This window comes from Mya arenaria, chromosome 6 (genome assembly GCF_026914265.1).
Source record: "Mya arenaria isolate MELC-2E11 chromosome 6, ASM2691426v1".
Lineage (NCBI taxonomy): Eukaryota > Metazoa > Mollusca > Bivalvia > Myida > Myidae > Mya > Mya arenaria.
The window spans coordinates 71030509-71054146 of record NC_069127.1 but is presented as its reverse complement, the minus strand read 5'-3'; positions in this window follow the sequence as shown (position 1 = coordinate 71054146).

Sequence of the window (23638 nt, the reverse complement as noted above, 5' to 3'; positions counted from 1 at the left end):
CTTCTGACGAGGCTGGGACCAATTTTGCCATTTAGGGGACTCTAAACCCTACAAGAAGCACCCAGTCGGGGTGTCTGGGATGATATTTGGTCACCGGGAACTAACGCGTCAAAGTATGCCAATATTTTTGCGACTTTTCGCACTTTTAACGCGCTCCCATATAGCTTGTAAGGGGGAGCTAATCTCGAAGATATCTCCGGACCCGAAAAAGTGGTATGAGGTCCGTTGAGGTCTTGAAATATAGGGCTCTCGATGCCCTACAAGATGCACCCTTCGGGGTGCCTGGAATTATATTCGACCACCGGTTCCATTCGCCTATAAGGCTATTCTATACTCTAATATGCAGCGAAAAATGCCTAAAACTGGGGTATGCACCATCGAAGTTATCTCAGCATCCCTGGTTCTGACGAGGCTGGGACCTAATTTTGCCATTTAGGGGACTCTAAACCCTACAAGAAGCACCCGTCGGGGTGTCTGGGATGATATTTGGATCACCGGGAACTAACGCGTCAAAGTATGCCAATTTTTTGCGACTTTTCGCACTTTTAACGCGCTCCCATATAGCTTGTAAAGGGGAGCTAATCTCGAAGATATCTCCGGACCCGAAAATGGTATGAGGTCCGTTGAGGTCTTGAAAATTAGGGCTCTCGATGCCCTACAAGATGCACCCTTCGGGGTGCCTGGAATTATATTCGACCACCGGTTCCATTCGCCTATAAGGCTATTCTATACTCTAAAATGCAGCGAAAAATGCCTAAAACTGGGGTATGCACCATCGAAGTTATCTCAGCATCCCTGCTTCTGACGAGGCTGGGCACCAATTTTGCCATTTAGGGGACTCTAAACCCTACAAGAAGCACCCGTCGGGGTGTCTGGGATGATATTTGGATCACCGGGAACTAACGCGTCAAAGTATGCCAATTTTTTGCGACTTTTCGCACTTTTAACGCGCTCCCATATAGCTTGTAAGGGGGAGCTAATCTCGAAGATATATCCGGACCCGAAAATGGTATGAGGTCCGTTGAGGTCTTGAAATTTAGGGCTCTCGATGCCCTACAAGATGCACCCTTCGGGGTGCCTGGAATTATATTCGACCACCGGTTCCATTCGCCTATAAGGCTATTCTATACTCTAAAATGCAGCGAAAAATGCCTAAAACTGGGGTATGCACCATCGAAGTTATCTCAGCATCCCTGCTTCTGACGAGGCTGGGACCAATTTTGCCATTTAGGGGACTCTAAACCCTACAAGAAACACCCGTCGTGGTGTCTGGGATGTTTTTTTGGTCACCGGGAACTAACGCGTCAAAGTATGCCAATTTTTTGCGACTTTTCGCACTTTTAACGCGCTCCCATATAGCTTGTAAGGGGGAGCTAATCTCGAAGATATCTCCGGACCCGAAAATGGTATGAGGTCCGTTGAGGTCTTGAAATTTAGGGCTCTCGATGCCCTACAAGATGCACCCTTCGGGGTGCCTGGAATTATATTCGACCACCGGTTCCATTCGCCTATAAGGCTATTCTATACTCTAAAATGCAGCGAAAAATGCCTAAAACTGGGGTATGCACCATCGAAGATTATCTCAGCATCCCTGCATTCTGACGAGGCTGGGACCAATCTTGCCATTTAGGGGACTCTAACCCCTACAAGAAGCACCCGTCGGGGTGTCTGGGATGATATTTGGTCACCGGGAACTAACGCGTCAAAGTATGCCAATTTTTTGCGACTTTTCGCACTTTTAACGCGCTCCCATATAGCTTGTAAGGGGGAGCTAATCTCGAAGATATCTCCGGACCCGAAAATGGTATGAGGTCCGTTGAGGTCTTGAAATTTAGGGCTCTCGATGCCCTACAAGATGCACCCTTCGGGGTGCCTGGAATTATATTCGACCACCGGTTCCATTCGCCTATAAGGCTATTCTATACTCTAATATGCAGCGAAAAATGCCTAAAACTGGGGTATGCACCATCGAAGTTATCTCAGCATCCCTGCTTCTGACGAGGCTGGGACCTAATTTTGCCATTTAGGGGACTCTAAACCCTACAAGAAGCACCCGTCGGGGTGTCTGGGATGATATTTGATCACCGGGAACTAACGCGTCAAAGTATGCCAATTTTTTGCGACTTTTCGCACTTTTAACGCGCTCCCATATAGCTTGTAAGGGGGAGCTAATCTCGAAGATATCTCCGGACCCGAAAATGGTATGAGGTCCGTTGAGGTCTTGAAATTTAGGGCTCTCGATGCCCTACAAGATGCACCCTTCGGGGTGCCTGGAATTATATTCGACCACCGGTTCCATTCGCCTATAAGGCTATTCTATACTCTAAAATGCAGCGAAAAATGCCTAAAACTGGGGTATGCACCATCGAAGTTATCTCAGCATCCCTGCTTCTGACGAGGCTGGGACCAATTTTGCCATTTAGGGGACTCTAAACCCTACAAGAAGCACCCGTCGGGGTGTCTGGGATGATATTTGGATCACCGGGAACTAACGCGTCAAAGTATGCCAATTTTTTGCGACTTTTCGCACTTTTAACGCGCTCCCATATAGCTTGTAAGGGGGAGCTAATCTCGAAGATATCATCCGGACCCGAAAATGGTATGAGGTCCGTTGAGGTCTTGAAATTTAGGGCTCTCGATGCCCTACAAGATGCACCCTTCGGGGTGCCTGGAATTATATTCGACCACCGGTTCCATTCGCCTATAAGGCTATTCTATACTCTAAAATGCAGCGAAAAATGCCTAAAACTGGGGTATGCACCATCGAAGTTATCTCAGCATCCCTGCTTCTGACGAGGCTGGGACCAATTTTGCCATTTAGGGGACTCTAAACCCTACAAGAAGCACCCGTCGGGGTGTCTGGGATGATATTTGGATCACCGGGAACTAACGCGTCAAAGTATGCCAATTTTTTGCGACTTTTCGCACTTTTAACTCGCTCCCATATAGCTTGTAAGGGGGAGCTAATCTCGAAGATATCTCCGGACCCGAAAATGGTATGAGGTCCGTTGAGGTCTTGAAATTTAGGGCTCTCGATGCCCTACAAGATGCACCCTTCGGGGTGCCTGGAATTATATTCGACCACCGGTTCCATTCGCCTATAAGGCTATTCTATACTCTAAAATGCAGCGAAAAATGCCTAAAACTGGGGTATGCACCATCGAAGTTATCTCAGCATCCCTGCTTCTGACGAGGCTGGGACCAATTTTGCCATTTAGGGGACTCTAAACCCTACAAGAAGCACCCGACGGGTGTCTGGGATGATATTTGGTCACCGGGAACTAACGCGTCAAAGTATGCCAATATTTTGCGACTTTTCGCACTTTTAACGCGCTCCCATATAGCTTGTAAGGGGGAGCTAATCTCGAAGATATCTCCGGACCCGAAAATGGTATGAGGTCCGTTGAGGTCTTGAAATTTAGGGCTCTCGATGCCCTACAAGATGCACCCTTCGGGGTGCCTGGAATTATATTCGACCACCGGTTCCATTCGCCTATAAGGCTATTCTATACTCTAAAATGCAGCGAAAAATGCCTAAAACTGGGGTATGCACCATCGAAGTTATCTCAGCATCCCTGCTTCTGACGAGGCTGGGACCAATTTTGCCATTTAGGGGACTCTAAACCCTACAAGAAGCACCCGTCGGGGTGTCTGGGATGATATTTGGTCACCGGGAACTAACGCGTCAAAGTATGCCAATTTTTTGCGACTTTTCGCACTTTTAACGCGCTCCCATATAGCTTGTAAGGGGGAGCTAATCTCGAAGATATCTCCGGACCCGAAAATGGTATGAGGTCCGTTGAGGTCTTGAAATTTAGGGCTCTCGATGCCCTACAAGATGCACCCTTCGGGGTGCCTGGAATTATATTCGACCACCGGTTCCATTCGCCTATAAGGCTATTCTATACTCTAAAATGCAGCGAAAAATGCCTAAAACTGGGGTATGCACCATCGAAGTTATCTCAGCATCCCTGCTTCTGACGAGGCTGGGACCAATTTTGCCATTTAGGGGACTCTAAACCCTACAAGAAGCACCCGTCGGGGTGTCTGGGATGATATTTGGATCACCGGGAACTAACGCGTCAAAGTATGCCAATTTTTTGCGACTTTTCGCACTTTTAACGCGCTCCCATATAGCTTGTAAGGGGGAGCTAATCTCGAAGATATCTCCGGACCCGAAAATGGTATGAGGTCCGTTGAGGTCTTGAAATTTAGGGCTCTCGATGCCCTACAAGATGCACCCTTCGGGGTGCCTGGAATTATATTCGACCACCGGTTCCATTCGCCTATAAGGCTATTCTATACTCTAAAATGCAGCGAAAAATGCCTAAAACTGGGGTATGCACCATCGAAGATTATCTCAGCATCCCTGCTTCTGACGAGGCTGGGACCAATCTTGCCATTTAGGGGACTCTAAACCCTACAAGAAGCACCCGTCGGGGTGTCTGGGATGATATTTGGTCACCGGGAACTAACGCGTCAAAGTATGCCAATATTTTGCGACTTTTCGCACTTTTAACGCGCTCCCATATAGCTTGTAAGGGGGAGCTAATCTCGAAGATATCTCCGGACCCGAAAATGGTATGAGGTCCGTTGAGGTCTTGAAATTTAGGGCTCTCGATGCCCTACAAGATGCACCCTTCGGGGTGCCTGGAATTATATTCGACCACCGGTTCCATTCGCCTATAAGGCTATTCTATACTCTAAAATGCAGCGAAAAATGCCTAAAACTGGGGTATGCACCATCGAAGTTATCTCAGCATCCCTGCTTCTGACGAGGCTGGGACCAATTTTGCCATTTAGGGGACTCTAAACCCTACAAGAAGCACCCGTCGGGGTGTCTGGGATGATATTTGGTCACCGGGAACTAACGCGTCAAAGTATGCCAATTTTTTGCGACTTTTCGCACTTTTAACGCGCTCCCATATAGCTTGTAAGGGGGAGCTAATCTCGAAGATATCTCCGGACCCGAAAATGGTATGAGGTCCGTTGAGGTCTTGAAATTTAGGGCTCTCGATGCCCTACAAGATGCACCCTTCGGGGTGCCTGGAATTATATTCGACCACCGGTTCCATTCGCCTATAAGGCTATTCTATAGCTCTAAAATGCAGCGAAAAATGCCTAAAACTGGGGTATGCACCATCGAAGTTATCTCAGCATCCCTGCTTCTGACTGAGGCTGGGACCAATTTTGCCATTTAGGGGACTCTAAACCCTACAAGAAGCACCCGTCGGGGTGTCTGGGATGATATTTGGTCACCGGGAACTAACGCGTCAAAGTATGCCAATTTTTTGCGACTTTTCGCACTTTTAACGCGCTCCCATATAGCTTGTAAGGGGGAGCTAATCTCGAAGATATCTCCGGACCCGAAAATGGTATGAGGTCCGTTGAGGTCTTGAAATTTAGGGCTCTCGATGCCCTACAAGATGCACCCTTCGGGGTGCCTGGAATTATATTCGACCACCGGTTCCATTCGCCTATAAGGCTATTCTATACTCTAAAATGCAGCGAAAAATGCCTAAACCTGGCGTATGCACCATCGAAGTTATCTCAGCATCCCTGCTTCTGACGAGGCTGGGACCAATTTTGCCATTTAGGGGACTCTAAACCCTACAAGAAGCACCCGTCGGGGTGTCTGGGATGATATTTGGTCACCGGGAACTAACGCGTCAAAGTATGCCAATTTTTTTGCGACTTTTCGCACTTTTAACGCGCTCCCATATAGCTTGTAAGGGGGAGCTAATCTCGAAGATATCTCCGGACCCGAAAATGGTATGAGGTCCGTTGAGGTCTTGAAATTTAGGGCTCTCGATGCCCTACAAGATGCACCCTTCGGGGTGCCTGGAATTATATTCGACCACCGGTTCCATTCGCCTATAAGGCTATTCTATACTCTAAAATGCAGCGAAAAATGCCTAAAACTGGGGTATGCACCATCGAAGTTATCTCAGCATCCCTGCTTCTGACGAGGCTGGGACCAATCTTGCCATTTAGGGGACTCTAAACCCTACAAGAAGCACCCGTCGGGGTGTCTGGGATGATATTTGGTCACCGGGAACTAACGCGTCAAAGTATGCCAATTTTTTGCGACTTTTCGCACTTTTAACGCGCTCCCATATAGCTTGTAAGGGGGAGCTAATCTCGAAGATATCTCCGGACCCGAAAATGGTATGAGGTCCTGTTGAGGTCTTGAAATTTAGGGCTCTCGATGCCCTACAAGATGCACCCTTCGGGGTGCCTGGAATTATATTCGACCACCGGTTCCATTCGCCTATAAGGCTATTCTATACTCTAAAATGCAGCGAAAAATGCCTAAAACTGGGGTATGCACCATCGAAGTTATCTCAGCATCCCTGCTTCTGACGAGGCTGGGACCAATCTTGCCATTTAGGGGACTCTAAACCCTACAAGAAGCACCCGTCGGGGTGTCTGGGATGATATTTGGTCACCGGGAACTAACGCGTCAAAGTATGCCAATTTTTTGCGACTTTTCGCACTTTTAACGCGCTCCCATATAGCTTGTAAGGGGGAGCTAATCTCGAAGATATCTCCGGACCCGAAAATGGTATGAGGTCCGTTGAGGTCTTGAAATTTAGGGCTCTCGATGCCCTACAAGATGCACCCTTCGGGGTGCCTGGAATTATATTCGACCACCGGTTCCATTCGCCTATAAGGCTATTCTATACTCTAAAATGCAGCGAAAAATGCCTAAAACTGGGGTATGCACCATCGAAGTTATCTCAGCATCCCTGCTTCTGACGAGGCTGGGACCAATCTTGCCATTTAGGGGACTCTAAACCCTACAAGAAGCACCCGTCGGGGTGTCTGGGATGATATTTGGTCACCGGGAACTAACGCGTCAAAGTATGCCAATATTTTTGCGACTTTTCGCACTTTTAACGCGCTCCCATATAGCTTGTAAGGGGGAGCTAATCTCGAAGATATCTCCGGACCCGAAAATGGTATGAGGTCCGTTGAGGTCTTGAAATTTAGGGCTCTCGATGCCCTACAAGATGCACCCTTCGGGGTGCCTGGAATTATATTCGACCACCGGTTCCATTCGCCTATAAGGCTATTCTATACTCTAAAATGCAGCGAAAAATGCCTAAAACTGGGGTATGCACCATCGAAGTTATCTCAGCATCCCTGCTTCTGACGAGGCTGGGACCAATCTTGCCATTTAGGGGACTCTAAACCCTACAAGAAGCACCCGTCGGGGTGTCTGGGATGATATTTGGTCACCGGGAACTAACGCGTCAAAGTATGCCAATTTTTTGCGACTTTTCGCACTTTTAACGCGCTCCCATATAGCTTGTAAGGGGGAGCTAATCTCGAAGATATCTCCGGACCCGAAAATGGTATGAGGTCCGTTGAGGTCTTGAAATTTAGGGCTCTCGATGCCCTACAAGATGCACCCTTCGGGGTGCCTGGAATTATATTCGACCACCGGTTCCATTCGCCTATAAGGCTATTCTATACTCTAAAATGCAGCGAAAAATGCCTAAAACTGGGGTATGCACCATCGAAGTTATCTCAGCATCCCTGCTTCTGACGAGGCTGGGACCAATTTTGCCATTTAGGGGACTCTAAACCCTACAAGAAGCACCCGTCGGGGTGTCTGGGATGATATTTGGTCACCGGGAACTAACGCGTCAAAGTATGCCAATTTTTTGCGACTTTTCGCACTTTTAACGCGCTCCCATATAGCTTGTAAGGGGGAGCTAATCTCGAAGATATCATCCGGACCCGAAAATGGTATGAGGTCCGTTGAGGTCTTGAAATTTAGGGCTCTCGATGCCCTACAAGATGCACCCTTCGGGGTGCCTGGAATTATATTCGACCACCGGTTCCATTCGCCTATAAGGCTATTCTATACTCTAAAATGCAGCGAAAAATGCCTAAAACTGGGGTATGCACCATCGAAGATTATCTCAGCATCCCTGCTTCTGACGAGGCTGGGACCAATCTTGCCATTTAGGGGACTCTAAACCCTACAAGAAGCACCCGTCGGGGTGTCTGGGATGATATTTGGTCACCGGGAACTAACGCGTCAAAGTATGCCAATATTTTGCGACTTTTCGCACTTTTAACGCGCTCCCATATAGCTTGTAAGGGGGAGCTAATCTCGAAGATATCTCCGGACCCGAAAATGGTATGAGGTCCGTTGAGGTCTTGAAATTTAGGGCTCTCGATGCCCTACAAGATGCACCCTTCGGGGTGCCTGGAATTATATTCGACCACCGGTTCCATTCGCCTATAAGGCTATTCTATACTCTAAAATGCAGCGAAAAATGCCTAAAACTGGGGTATGCACCATCGAAGTTATCTCAGCATCCCTGCTTCTGACGAGGCTGGGACCAATTTTGCCATTTAGGGGACTCTAAACCCTACAAGAAGCACCCGTCGGGGTGTCTGGGATGATATTTGGTCACCGGGAACTAACGCGTCAAAGTATGCCAATTTTTTGCGACTTTTCGCACTTTTAACGCGCTCCCATATAGCTTGTAAGGGGGAGCTAATCTCGAAGATATCTCCGGACCCGAAAATGGTATGAGGTCCGTTGAGGTCTTGAAATTTACGGGCTCTCGATGCCCTACAAGATGCACCCTTCGGGGTGCCTGGAATTATATTCGACCACCGGTTCCATTCGCCTATAAGGCTATTCTATACTCTAAAATGCAGCGAAAAATGCCTAAAACTGGGGTATGCACCATCGAAGTTATCTCAGCATCCCTGCTTCTGACGAGGCTGGGACCAATCTTGCCATTTAGGGGACTCTAAACCCTACAAGAAGCACCCGTCGGGGTGTCTGGGATGATATTTGGTCACCGGGAACTAACGCGTCAAAGTATGCCAATTTTTTGCGACTTTTCGCACTTTTAACGCGTGTCTAAACAATGGTATGGTATTAAATGCTTCAAAAACAAAAGTAATATTGATAACGACACCCCAGAAGCGGACAAAATTAGTTAATCAACCTCTAAATTTGAAATATAAAGACTTAAATCTGGAAATCACAACAGGTGATAAAATTCTTGGCATATATATAAATGAAAACCTTAAATGGGATACGCATATAAAATTTCTTAGGAAGAAAATATCTAGTAATTTGTGGCTATTATCAAGAATTAAAGTATTTATTCCTGTTAATTATAGAATAATGTTTTACAAAGCCTATGTCCAACCACATCTTGACTATTGTAGTATCATTTGGGGTAGTACAAAACAATCAAATATCCAGGTTTTAGTGCGATTACAACGAAGAGCATGTCGTATCATTCTAGGTGAACAATATACCACTTTAAGCGAGGCTTTGAATATAATTAATTCTCTTAATATTGAACAGAGGGTTTCACTTCATAAAGCCAAATTTATGTACAGGGTATCGCAAAATGCAGTCCCGTCATATATTCAAAATATGTTCAATTACAATGTCAGGCGTCCAAATCATTTACGTTCTTCAAATAAATCGGATTTTTTAATACCCAAACCAAATATAGAACTTTTTAAAGGGAGTATGTCGTACTCTGGGGTAAAAGTATGGAATAACATTCCAAATGAGATAAGACAGAGCGAAAGTATTAAAAGTTTTACAGTAAATTATACTAAGTGGATAAATTCGAATCAACAGTCATAAAGCTAAAATTATAAATATGGCCATATGTAAGTCTGTAAGTTAAACCTCTGCCATCATATGTATGTATTATGTTGTTGTGTAACATTGTTATCATGTTGATCATGTTTATGAATAATGCTAACTTTGAATTTGTTATGCTGATTGTTATATTGCTATATAATTATGTATTTGTATGTATGTAAATATTGCTTTAGAGGGCCCCAAGGAAGATTAGTTTACACTAATTGGGTTACCCTCTGTAAATAAAGACTTTCATTCATTCATTCATTCATTCATTCCCATATAGCTTGTAAGGGGGAGCTAATCTCGAAGATATCTCCGGACCCGAAAATGGTATGAGGTCCGTTGAGGTCTTGAAATTTAGGGCTCTCGATGCCCTACAAGATGCACCCTTCGGGGTGCCTGGAATTATATTCGACCACCGGTTCCATTCGCCTATAAGGCTATTCTATACTCTAAAATGCAGCGAAAAATGCCTAAACTGGGGTATGCACCATCGAAGTTATCTCAGCATCCCTGCTTCTGACGAGGCTGGGACCAATTTTGCCATTTAGGGGACTCTAAACCCTACAAGAAGCACCCGTCGGGGTGTCTGGGATGATATTTGGTCACCGGGAACTAACGCGTCAAAGTATGCCATTTTTTGCGACTTTTCGCACTTTTAACGCGCTCCCATATAGCTTGTAAGGGGGAGCTAATCTCGAAGATATCTCCGGACCCGAAAATGGTATGAGGTCCGTTGAGGTCTTGAAATTTAGGGCTCTCGATGCCCTACAAGATGCACCCTTCGGGGTGCCTGGAATTATATTCGACCACCGGTTCCATTCGCCTATAAGGCTATTCTATACTCTAAAATGCAGCGAAAAATGCCTAAAACTGGGGTATGCACCATCGAAGTTATCTCAGCATCCCTGCTTCTGACGAGGCTGGGACCAATCTTGCCATTTAGGGGACTCTAAACCCTACAAGAAGCACCCGTCGGGGTGTCTGGGATGATATTTGGTCACCGGGAACTAACGCGTCAAAGTATGCCAATTTTTTGCGACTTTTCGCACTTTTAACGCGCTCCCATATAGCTTGTAAGGGGGAGCTAATCTCGAAGATATCTCCGGACCCGAAAATGGTATGAGGTCTGTTGAGGTCTTGAAATTTAGGGCTCTCGATGCCCTACAAGATGCACCCTTCGGGGTGCCTGGAATTATATTCGACCACCGGTTCCATTTGCCTATAAGGCTATTCTATACTCTAAAATGCAGCGAAAAATGCCTAAAACTGGGGTATGCACCATCGAAGTTATCTCAGCATCCCTGCTTCTGACGAGGCTGGGACCAATCTTGCCATTTAGGGGACTCTAAACCCTACAAGAAGCACCCGTCGGGGTGTCTGGGATGATATTTGGTCACCGGGAACTTACGCGTCAAAGTATGCCAATTTTTTGCGACTTTTCGCACTTTTAACGCGCTCCCATATAGCTTGTAAGGGGGAGCTAATCTCGAAGATATCTCCGGACCCGAAAATGGTATGAGGTCCGTTGAGGTCTTGAAATTTAGGGCTCTCGATGCCCTACAAGATGCACCCGTCGGGGTGTCTGGGATGATATTTGACCACCGGTTCCATTCGCCTATAAGGCTATTCTATACTCTAAAATGCAGCGAAAAATGCCTAAAACTGGGGTATGCACCATCGAAGTTATCTCAGCATCCCTGCTTCTGACGAGGCTGGGACCAATCTTGCCATTTAGGGGACTCTAAACCCTACAAGAAGCACCCGTCGGGGTGTCTGGGATGATATTTGGTCACCGGGAACTAACGCGTCAAAGTATGCCAATTTTTTGCGACTTTTCGCACTTTTAACGCGCTCCCATATAGCTTGTAAGGGGGAGCTAATCTCGAAGATATCTCCGGACCCGAAAATGGTATGAGGTCCGTTGAGGTCTTGAAATTTAGGGCTCTTCGATGCCCTACAAGATGCACCCTTCGGGGTGCCTGGAATTATATTCGACCACCGGTTCCATTCGCCTATAAGGCTATTCTATACTCTAAAATGCAGCGAAAAATGCCTAAAACTGGGGTATGCACCATCGAAGTTATCTCAGCATCCCTGCTTTTGACGAGGCTGGGACCAATCTTGCCATTTAGGGGACTCTAAACCCTACAAGAAGCACCCGTCGGGGTGTCTGGGATGATATTTGGTCACCGGGAACTAACGCGTCAAAGTATGCCAATTTTTTGCGACTTTTCGCACTTTTAACGCGCTCCCATATAGCTTGTAAGGGGGAGCTAATCTCGAAGATATCTCCGGACCCGAAAATGGTATGAGGTCCGTTGAGGTCTTGAAATTTAGGGCTCTCGATGCCCTACAAGATGCACCCTTCGGGGTGCCTGGAATTATATTCGACCACCGGTTCCATTCGCCTATAAGGCTATTCTATACTCTAAAATGCAGCGAAAAATGCCTAAAACTGGGGTATGCACCATCGAAGTTATCTCAGCATCCCTGCTTCTGACGAGGCTGGGACCAATCTTGCCATTTAGGGGACTCTAAACCCTACAAGAAGCACCCGTCGGGGTGTCTGGGATGATATTTGGTCACCGGGAACTAACGCGTCAAAGTATGCCAATTTTTTGCGACTTTTCGCACTTTTAACGCGCTCCCATATAGCTTGTAAGGGGGAGCTAATCTCGAAGATATCTCCGGACCCGAAAACGGTATGAGGTCCGTTGAGGTCTTGAAATTTAGGGCTCTCGATGCCCTACAAGATGCACCCTTCGGGGTGCCTGGAATTATATTTGACCACCGGTTCCATTCGCCTATAAGGCTATTCTATACTCTAAAATGCAGCGAAAAATGCCTAAAACTGGGGTATGCACCATCGAAGTTATCTCAGCATCCCTGCTTCTGACGAGGCTGGGACCAATCTTGCCATTTAGGGGACTCTAAACCCTACAAGAAGCACCCGTCGGGGTGTCTGGGATGATATTTGGTCACCGGGAACTAACGCGTCAAAGTATGCCAATTTTTTGCGACTTTTCGCACTTTTAACGCGCTCCCATATAGCTTGTAAGGGGGAGCTAATCTCGAAGATATCTCCGGACCCGAAAATGGTATGAGGTCCGTTGAGGTCTTGAAATTTAGGGCTCTCGATGCCCTACAAGATGCACCCTTCGGGGTGCCTGGAATTATATGTCGACCACGTTTCCATTCGCCTATAATGGCTATTCTATACTCTAAAATGCAGCGAAAAAATGCCTAAAACTGGGGTATGCACCAGCGATTTATCTCAGCATCCTGCTTCTGACGAGGCTGGGACAATTTTGCCATTTAGGGACCTAACCACTACAAGAAAGCACCCGTCGGGTGTCTGGATGATATTTGGTCACGGGAAACTAACGCGTCAAAGTATGCAATTCTTTGCGACTTTTTCGCACTTTAACGCGCTCCCCATATGCTTGTAAGGGGAGCTATCTCGAAGATATTCTCCGGACCCGAAAATGGTATGAGGTCCGTTGAGGTCTTGAAAATTTAGGGCTCTCCGATGCCCTACAAGATCACCCTTCGGGGTGCCTGGAATGAATTCGACCACCGGTTCATTCGCCTATAAGGCTATTCTATACTCTAAAATGCAGCGAAAAATGCCCTAAAACTGGGTATGCACCATCGAAGTTATCTCAGCATCCCTGCTTCTGACGAAGCTGGGACCAATTTTGCCATTTAGGGGACTCTAAACCTACAAGAAGCACCCGTCGGGGTGTCTGGATGATATTGGGTCACGGGAAACTAAACGCGTCAAAGTATGCCATTTTTTGCGACTTTTCGCACTTTAACGCGCCTCCATATAGCTTGTAAGGGGGAGCTACTCGAAGATATCTCCTGGACCCGAAAATGGGTATGAGGTCCGTTGAGGTCTTGAAATTAGGGCTCTCGATGCCCTACAAGAGGCAACCCTTCGGGGTGCCTGGATTTATATTCGACCAGCCCGGTTCCTTCGCCTATAAGGCATTCTATACTCTAAAATGCAGGCGAAAATGCCCAAAAACTGGGTGTATGCCCATCGAAGTTATCTCAGCATCCCTGCTTCTGACGAGGCTGGGACCAATTTTGCCATTTAGGGGACTCTAAACCCTACAAGAAGTCACAGCCGTCGGGGTGTCTGGGATGATATTTGGTCACCGGGAACTAACGCGTCAAAGTATGCCAATTTTTTGCGACTTTTCGCACTTTTCCACGCGCTCCCATATAGCTTGTAAAGGGGAGCTAATCTCGAAGATATCTCGGACCCGAAATGGTATGAGGTCCGTTGAGGTCTTGAAATTTAGGGGCTCTCGATGCCCTACAAGATGCACCCGTTCGGGGTGCCTGCGAATTTATATTCGACCACGGTTCCATTCGCCTATAAGGCTATTCTATACTCTAAAATGCAGCGAAAAATGCCATAAAACTGGGGTATGACCATGAATTATCTCAGCATCCCTGCTTCTGACGAGTGCTGGGACCAATGTTTGCCATTTAGGGGACTCTAAACCTACAAGAAAGCACCCGTCGGGGTGCTGGGATGATATTTGGTCAACGGGAACTAACGCGTCAAAGTATGCATTTTTTGCGACTTTTCGCACTTTAACGCGCTCCCATATAGCTTGTAAGGGGGAGCTAATCTCGAAGATATCTCCGGACCCGAAATGGTATGAGGTCCGTTGAGGTCTTGAAATTTGGGCTTCGATGCCCTACAAGAATGCACCCTTCGGGGTTGCCTGGAATTATATTCGACCACCGGTTCATTCGCCTATAAGGCTATTTATCTCTAAAATGCAGCGAAAATGCCTAAAAACTGGGGTATGCACCATCGAAGTTATCTCAGCATCCCTGCTTCTGACGAGGCTGGGACAATTTTTGCCATTTAGGGGACTCTAAACCCTACAAGAAGCACCCGTCGGGGTGTCTGGGATGATATTTGGAGTCACCGGAACTAACGCGTCAAAGTATGCCAATTTTTTGCGACTTTTCGCACTTTTAAACGCGCTCCCATATAGCTTGTAAGGGGGAGCTAATCTCGAAGATATCTCCGGACCCAAAAATGGTATGAGGTCCGTGAGGTCTTGAAATTAGGGCTCTCGATTGCCCTACAAGAGCACCCTTCGGGGTGCTTGTATATATTCGACCACCGGTTCATTCGCCTATAAGGCTATTCTATACTCTAAAATGCACGCGAAAAAATGCCTAAAACTGGGGTTATGCACCATCGAAGTTATCTCAGCATCCTGCTTCTGACGAGGCTGGGACCAATTTTGCCATTTAGGGGCCCTAAACCCTACAAGAAGCACCTCGTCGGGGTGTCTGGGGATGATATTGGTCCACCGGGAACTAACGCGTCAAGATATGCAATTTTTTGCGACTTTTCGCACTTTTAACGCCTCCCATATAGCTTGTAAGGGGGAGCTAATCTCGAAGATATCTCCGGACCCAGAAAATGGTATGAGGTCCGTTGAGGTCTTGAAATTTAGGGCTCTCGATGCCCTACAAGATGCACCTTCGGGGTGCCTGAATTATATTCGACCACCGGTTCCATTCGCCTATAAGGCTATTCTATACTCTAAAATGCAGCGAAAAATGCCTAAAACTGGGGTATGCACCATCGAAGTTATCTCAGCATCCCTGCTTCTGACGAGGCTGGGACCATTTTGCCATTTAGGGGGACTCTAAACCCTACAAGAAGCACCCGTCGGGGTGTCTGGGATGATATTTGGTCACGCGGGAACTAACGCGTCAAAGTATGCCAATTTTTTGCGACTTTTCGCACTTTTAACGCGCTCCCATATAGCTTGTAAGGGGGAGCTAATCTCGAAGATATCTCCGAACCGAAAATGGTATGAGGTCCGTTGAGGTCTTGAAATTTAGGGCTCTCGATGCCCTACAAGATGCACCCTTCGGTGTGCCTGGAATTATTCGACCACGGTTCCATTCCCCTAAGGCTATTTCTATACTCTAAAATGCAGCGAAAAATGCCTAAAACTGGGGTAGCACATCGAAGTTTCTCTCAGCATCCCTGCTTCTGACGAGGCTGGACCAATTTTGCCATTTAGGGGACTCTAAACCCTACAAGAAGCACCGTCGGGTGTCTGGGATGATATTTGGTCACGGGAACTAACGCGTCAAAGTATGCCAATTTTTTGCGACTTTTCGCACTTTTAACTGCGCTCCCATATAGCTTGTAAGGGGGAGTCTATCTCGAAGATATCTCCGACCCGAAAATGGTATGAGGTCCGTTGAGTCTTGAAATTTAGGGCTCTCGAGTGCCCTACAAAATGCACCCTTCGGGGTGCCTGGAATTATATTCGACCAACCGGTTCCATTCGCCTATAAGTATTTCTAATACTCAAATGCAGCGAAAAAAATGCCTAAAACTGGGGTATGCACCATCGAAGTTATCTCAGCATCCCTGCTTCTGGACGAGGCTGGGACCAATTTTGCCATTTAGGGGACTCTAAACCCTACAAGAAGCACCCGTCGGGTGTCTGGGATGATATTTGGTCACCGAAACTAACGCGTCAAAGTATGCCAATTTTTTGCGACTTTTCGCACTTTTAAAACGCGCTCCCATTAGCTTGTAAGGGGGAGCTAATCTCGAAGATATCTCCGGACCGAAAATGGTATGAGGTCCGTTGAGGTCTTGAAATTTAGGGCTCTCGATGCCCTACAAGATGCACCCTTCGGGGTGCCTGGATTTATATTCGACCACCGGTTCCATTCGCTATAAGGCTATTCTATACTCTAAAATGCAGCGAAAAATGCCTAAAACCTGGGGTATGCACATCGAAAGTTATCTCAGCATCCCTGCTTCTGACGAGGCTGGGACCATTTTGCATTTAGGGGACCCTAAAACCCTACAAGAAGCACCCGTCGGGTGTTCTGGGATGATATTTGGTCACCGGGAACTAACGCGTCAAAGTATGCCAATTTTTTTGCGACTTTTCGCACTTTAACGCGCTCCCATATAGCTGTAAGGGGGAGTTAATCTCGAAGATATCTCCGACCCGCGAAAATGGTATGAGGTCCGTTGAGGTCTTGAAATTTAGGGCTCTCGATTCCCTACAAGATCAACCCTTCGGGTGCCTGGAATTATATTCGACCACCGGTTCCATTCGCCTATAAGCTATTCTATACTCTAAAATGCAGCGAAAAATGCCTAAAACTGGGGTATGCACCATCGAAGTTTATCCAGCATCCCTGCTTCTGACGAGGCTGGGACCAATTTTGCCATATTTAGGGGCTCCTAAACCCTACAAGAAGCACCCGTCGGGGTGTCTGGATGATATTGTTCACCGGAACTAACGCGTCAAAGTATGGCCAATTTTTTTGCGACTTTCGCACTTTTAACGCGCTCCCATATAGCTTGTAAGGGGGAGCTAATCTCGAAGATATCTCCGGACCCGAAAATGGTATGAGGTCCGTTGAGGTCTTGAAATTTAGGGCTCTCGATGCCCTACAAGATGCACCCTTCGGGGTGCCTGAATTATATTCGACACCGGTTCCATTCGCCTATAAGGCTATTCTATACTCTAAAATGCAGCGAAAAATGCCTAAAAACTGGGGTATGCACCATCGAAGTTATCTCAGCATCCCTGCTTCTGACGAGGCTGGACCAATTTTGCCATTTAGGGGACCCTAAACCCTACAAGAAGCACCCGTCGGGGTGTCTGGGATGATATTTGGTCACCGGGAACTAACGCGTCAAAGTATGCCAATTTTTTGCGACTTTTCGCACTTTTAACGCGCTCCCATATAGCTTGTAAGGGGAGCTAATCTCGAAGATATCTCCGGACCCGAAAATGGTATGAGGTCCGTTGAGGTCTTGAAATTTAGGGCTCTCGATGCCCTACAAGATGCACCCTTCGGGGTGCCTGGAATTAATTCTACCACCGTTCCATTCGCCTATAAGGCTTCTATACTCTAAAATGCAGCGAAAAAATGCCTAAAACTGGGGTATGCACCATCGAAGTTATCTCAGCATCCCTGCTTCTGACGAGGCTGGGACCAATTTTGCCATTTAGGGGACTCTAAACCCTACAAGAAAGCCCCCGTCGGGGTGTCTGGGATGATATTTGGTCACCGGGAACTAACGCGTCAAAGTATGCCAATTTTTTGCGACTTTTCGCACTTTTAACGCGCTCCCATATAGTAGCTTGTAAGGGGGACTAATCTCGAAGATATCTCCGGACCCGAAAATGGTATGAGGTCCGTTGAGGTCTTGAAATTAGGGCTCTCGATGCCCTACAAGATGCACCCTTCGGGGTGCCTGGAATTATTCGACCACCGGTTTCCATTCGCCTATAAGGCTATTCTATACTCTAAAATGCAGCGAAAAATGCCTAAAACTGGGGTATGCACCACGAAGTTATCTCAGCATCCCTGCTTCTGACGAGGCCTGGGACCAATTTTGCCATTTAGGGGACCTCTAAACCCTACAAGAACAGCCCGTCGGGTGTCTGGGATGATATTTGGTCACCGGGAACTAACGCGTCAAAAGTATGCCAATTTTTTTGCGACTTTTCGCACTTAACGCGCTCCCATATGCTTGTAAGGGGGACTAATCTCGAAGATATCTCCGGACCCGAAAATGGTATGAGGTCCGTTGAGGTCTTGGAAATTTAGGGCTCTCGATGCCCTACAAGTGAACACCTTCGGGGTGCCTGGAATTATATTCGACCACCGGTTCCATTCGCCTATAAGGCTATTCTATACTCTAAATGCAGCGAAAAATGCCTAAAACTGGGGTATGCACCATCGAAGTTATCTCAGCATCCCTGCTTCTGACGAGGCTGGGACCATTTTGCCATTTAGGGGACTCTAAACCCTACAAGAAGCACCCGTCGGGTGTCTGGGTATGATATTTGGTCACCGGAACTAACGCGTCAAAGTATGCCAATTTTTTGCGACTTTTCGCACTTTTAACGCGCTCCCATATAGCTTGTAAGGGGGGGACTATCTCGAAGATATCTCCGGACCCAAAAATGGTATGAGGTCCGTTGAGGTCTTGAAATTTAGGGCTCTCGATGCCCTACAAGATCACCCTTCGGGGTGCCTGGATTATATTCGACCACCGTTCCATTCGCCTATAAGGCTATTCTATACTCTAAATGCAGCGAAAAATGCCTAAAACTGGGGTATGAATACCTCGAAGTTATCTCAGCATCCCTGCTTCTGCGAGGCTGGGACCAATTTTGCCATTTAGGGGGACTAAACCCTACAAGAAGCACCCGTCGGGGTGTCTGGGATGATGATATTTGGTCACCGGGAACTAACGCGTCAAAGTATGCCAATTTTTTTGGCGACTTTCGCACTTTTTAACGCGCTCCCATATAGCTTGTAGTAAGGGGAGCTAATCTCGAAAGATATCTCCGGGACCCAGAAAAATGGTATGAGGGTCCGTTGAGGTCTTGAAAATTTTGGGCTCTCGATGCCCTCCAAGATGCACCCTTCGGGTGCCTGAAATATATTCGACCACCGGTTCCATTCGCCTATAAGGCTATTCTATACTCTAAAATGCAGCGAAAAATGCCTAAAACTGGGGTATGCAGCCATTCGAAGTTATCTCAGCATCCCTGCTTCTGACGAGGCTGGGACCAATTTTGCCATTTAGGGGACTCCTAAACCCTACAAGAAGCACCCGTTCGGGTGTCTGGATGATATTTGGTCACCGGGAACTAACGCGTCAAAGTATGCCAATTTTTGCGACTTTTCGCACTTTTAACGCGCTCCCATATAGCTTGTAAGGGGAGCTAATCTCGAAGATATCTCCGGACCCAAAATGGTATGAGGTCCGTTGAGGTCTTGAAATTTAGGGCTCTCGATGCCCTACAGATGCACCCTTCGGGTGCCTGGAATTATATTCGACACCGGTTTCCATTCGCCTATAAGGCTATTCTATACTCTAAAATGCAGCGAAAAATGCCTAAAACTGGGTATGCACATCGAAGTATCTCAGCATCCCTGCTTCTGACGAGGCTGGGACCAATTTTGCCATTTAGGGGACTCTAAACCCTACAAGAAGCACCCGTCCGGGGTGTCTGGGATGATATTTGTCACCGGGAACTAACGCGTCAAAGTATGCCATTTTTTGCGACTTTCGCACTTTTTAAACGCGCTCCATATAGCTTGTAAGGGGAGCTAATCTCGAAGATATCTCCGACCCGAAAATGGTATGAGGTCCGTTGAGGTCTTGAAATTAGGGCTCTCGATGCCCTACAGATGCACCCTTCGGGTGCCTGGAATTAATTCGACCACCGGTTTCATTCGCCTATAAGGCTATTCTATACTCTAAAATGCAGCGAAAAAAGCCTAAAACTGGGGTATGCACCATCGAAGTTTATCTCAGCATCCCTGCTTCTGACGAGGCTGGGACCAATTTTTGCCATTTAGGGGACTCTAAAACCTACAAGAAGCACCGTCGGGGTGTCTGGATGATATTTGGTCACCGGGGAACTAACGCGTCAAAAGTATGCCAATTTTTTGCGACTTTCGCACTTTTAACGCGCTCCCTATAGCTTGTAAGGGGGAGCTAATCTCGAAGATATCTCCGGACCCGAAAATGGTATGAGGTCCGTTGAGGTCTTGAAATTTAGGGCTCTCGATGCCCTACAAGATGCACCCTTCGGGTGCCTGGAATTATATTCGACCACCGGTTCCATTCGCCTATAAGGCTATTCTATACTCTAAAATGCAGCGAAAAATGCCTAAAACTGGGGTATTACATCGAAGTTATCTCAGCATCCCTGCTTCTGACGAGGCTGGGACCAATTTTTGCCATTTAGGGGACTCTAAACCCTACAAGAAGCACCCGTCGGTGTTCTGGATGATATTTGGTCACCGTAACTAACGCGTCAAAGTATGCCAATTTTTTGCGACTTTTCGCACTTTTAACGCGCTCCCATATAGCTTGTAAGGGGGAGCTAATCTCGAAGATATCTCCGGACCCAAATGTATGAGGTCCGTTGAGGTCTTGAAATTTAGGGCTTTCGATGCCCTACAAGATGCACCCTTCGGGGTGCCTGGATTATATTCGACCACCGGTTCCATTCGCCTATAAGGCTATTCTTATACTCTAAAATGCAGCGAACAATGCCTAAAACTGGGTATGCACCATCGGAAGTTATCTCAGCATCCCTGCTTCTGACGAGGCTGGGACAATTTTGCCATTTAGGGGACTCTAACCCTACAAGAAGCACCCGTCGGGGTTGTCTGGGATGATATTTGGTCACCGGGAACTAACGCGTCAAAGTATGCCAATTTTTTGCGACTTTTCGCACTTTTAACGCGTCCCATATAGCTTGTAAGGGGGACGGAGCTAATCTCGAAGATATCTCCGGACCCAAAAATGGTATGAGGTCCGTTGAGGTCTTGAAATTTAGGGCTCTCGATGCCCTACAAGATGCACCCTTCGGGGTGCCTGGAATTATATTCGACCACCGGTTCCATTCGCCTATAAGGCTATTCTATACCTAAAATGCAGCGAAAAATGCCTAAAACTGGGTATGCACCATCGAAGTTTCTCAGCATCCCTGCTTCTGACGAGGCTGGGACCAATTTTGCCATTTAGGGGACCCTAAACCCTACAAGAAGCACCCGTCGGGGTGTCTGGGATGATATTTGGTCACGGGAACTAACGCGTCAAAGTATGCCAATTTTTTGCGACTTTTCGCACTTTTAACGCGCTCCCATATGCTTGTAGGGGGAGCTAATCTCGAAGATAACTCCGGACCCGAAATGGTATGAGGGTCCGTTGAGGTCTTGAAATTTAGGGCTCTCGATGCCCTACAAGATGCACCCTTCGGGGTGCCTGGAATTATATTCGACCACCGGTTCCATTCGCCTATAAGGCTATTCTATACTCTAAAATGCAGCGAAAAATGCCTAAAACTGGGTAGCACCATCGAAGTTATCTCAGCAATCCCTGCTTCCTGACGAGGCTGGACCAATTTTGCCATTTAGGGGACTCCTAAACCCTACAAGAAGCACCCGTCGGGGTGTCTGGGATGATATTGGTCACCGGGAACTAAACGCTCAAAGTATGCCAATTTTTGCGACTTTTCGCACTTTTAAACCCCCCATATAGCTTGTAAGGGGGAGCTAATCTCGAAGATATCTCCGGACCCGAAATGGTATGAGGTCCGTTGAGGTCTTGAAATTTAGGGCTCTCGATGCCCTAAAAGATGCACCCTTCGGGGTGCCTGGAATTATATTCGACCACCGGTTCCATTCGCCTATAAGGCTATTCTATACTCTAAAATGCAGCGAAAAATGCCTAAAAACTGGGTATGCACCATCGAAGTTATCTCAGCATCCCTGCTTCTGACGAGGCTGGACCAATTTTTGCCATTTAGGACTCTAAACCTACAAGACCACCGTCGGGGTGTCTGGGATGATATTTGGTCACCGGGAACTAACGCGTCAAAAGTATGCCAATTTTTTGCGACTTTTCGCATTTTTAACGCGCTCCCATATAGCTTGTAAGGGGGAGCTAATCTCGTAGATATCTCCGGACCCGAAAATGGTATGAGGTACGTTGAGGTCTTGAAATTTAGGGCTCTCGATGCCTACAAGATCACCCTTCGGGGTGCCTGGAATTATATTCGACCACCGGTTCCATTCGCCTATAAGGCTATTCTATACTCTAAAATGCAGCGAAAATGCCTAAAACTGGGGTATGCACCATCGAAAGTATATCTCAGCATCCCTGCTTCTGACAGAGGGCTGGGACCAATTTTCCATTGATCTTAGGGGACTCTAAACCCTACAAAAAGCACCCGTCGGGGTGTCGGGGATGATATTTGGTCCCGGGAACTACCGTCAAAGTATGCCAATTTTTTGCGACTTTTCGCACTTTTAACGCGCTCCCCATATAGCTTGTAAGGGGAGCTATCTCGAAGATATCTCCGGACCCGAAAATGGTATGAGTCCGTTGAGGTCTTGAAATTTAGGCTCTCGATGCCCTACAAGATGCACCCTTCGGGGTGCCTGGAATTATATTCGACCACACGGTTCATTCGCCTATAAGGCTATTCTATACTCTAAAATGCAGCGAAAATGCCTAAAACTGGGGTATGCACCATCGAAGTATCTCAGCATCCCTGCTTCTGACGAGGCTGGGACCAATTTTGCCATTTAGGGGACTCTAAACCCTACAAGAAGCACCCGTCGGGTTTCTGGGATGATATTTGGTCACCGGAACTAACGCGTCAAAGTATGCCAATTTTTTTGCGATTTCGCACTTTTAACGCGCTCCCCATATAGCTTGTAAGGTGAGCTAATCTCGAAGATATCTCCGGACCCGGAAATGGTATGAGGTCCGTTGAGGTCTTGAAATTTAGGGCTCTCGATTCCCTACAAGATGCACCCTTCGGGGTGCCTGGAATTATTTAATTCGACCACCGGTTCCATTCGCTATAAGGCTATTCTATACTCTAAAATGCAGCGAAAAATGCCTAAAACTGGGGTATGCACCATCGAAAGTTATCTCAGCATCCTGCTTCTGACGAGGCTGGGACCAATTTTGCCATTTAGGGGACTCTAAACCCTACAAGAAGCACCCGTCGGGGTGCTGGGATGATATTTGGTCACCGGGAACTAACGCGTCAAAGTATGCCAATTTTTTTGCGACTTTTTCGCACTTTTAACGCGCTCCCATATAGCTTTTAAGGGGGAGCTAATCTCGAAGATATCTCCGGGACCCGAAAATGGTATGAGGTCCGTTTGAGGTCTTGAAATTTAGGGCTCTCGATCCCTACAAGATGCACCCTCGGGTGCCTGGAATTATATTCGACCCCGGTTCCATTCGCTATAAGGCTATTCTATACTCTAAAATGCAGCGAAAAAAATGCCTAAAAACTGGGGGTTGCACATCGAAGTTATCTCAGCATCCCTGCTTCTGACGAGGCTGGGACCAATTTTTCCATTTAGGGGGACTCTAAACCCTACAAGAAGCACCCGTCGGGGTGTCTGGGATGAATA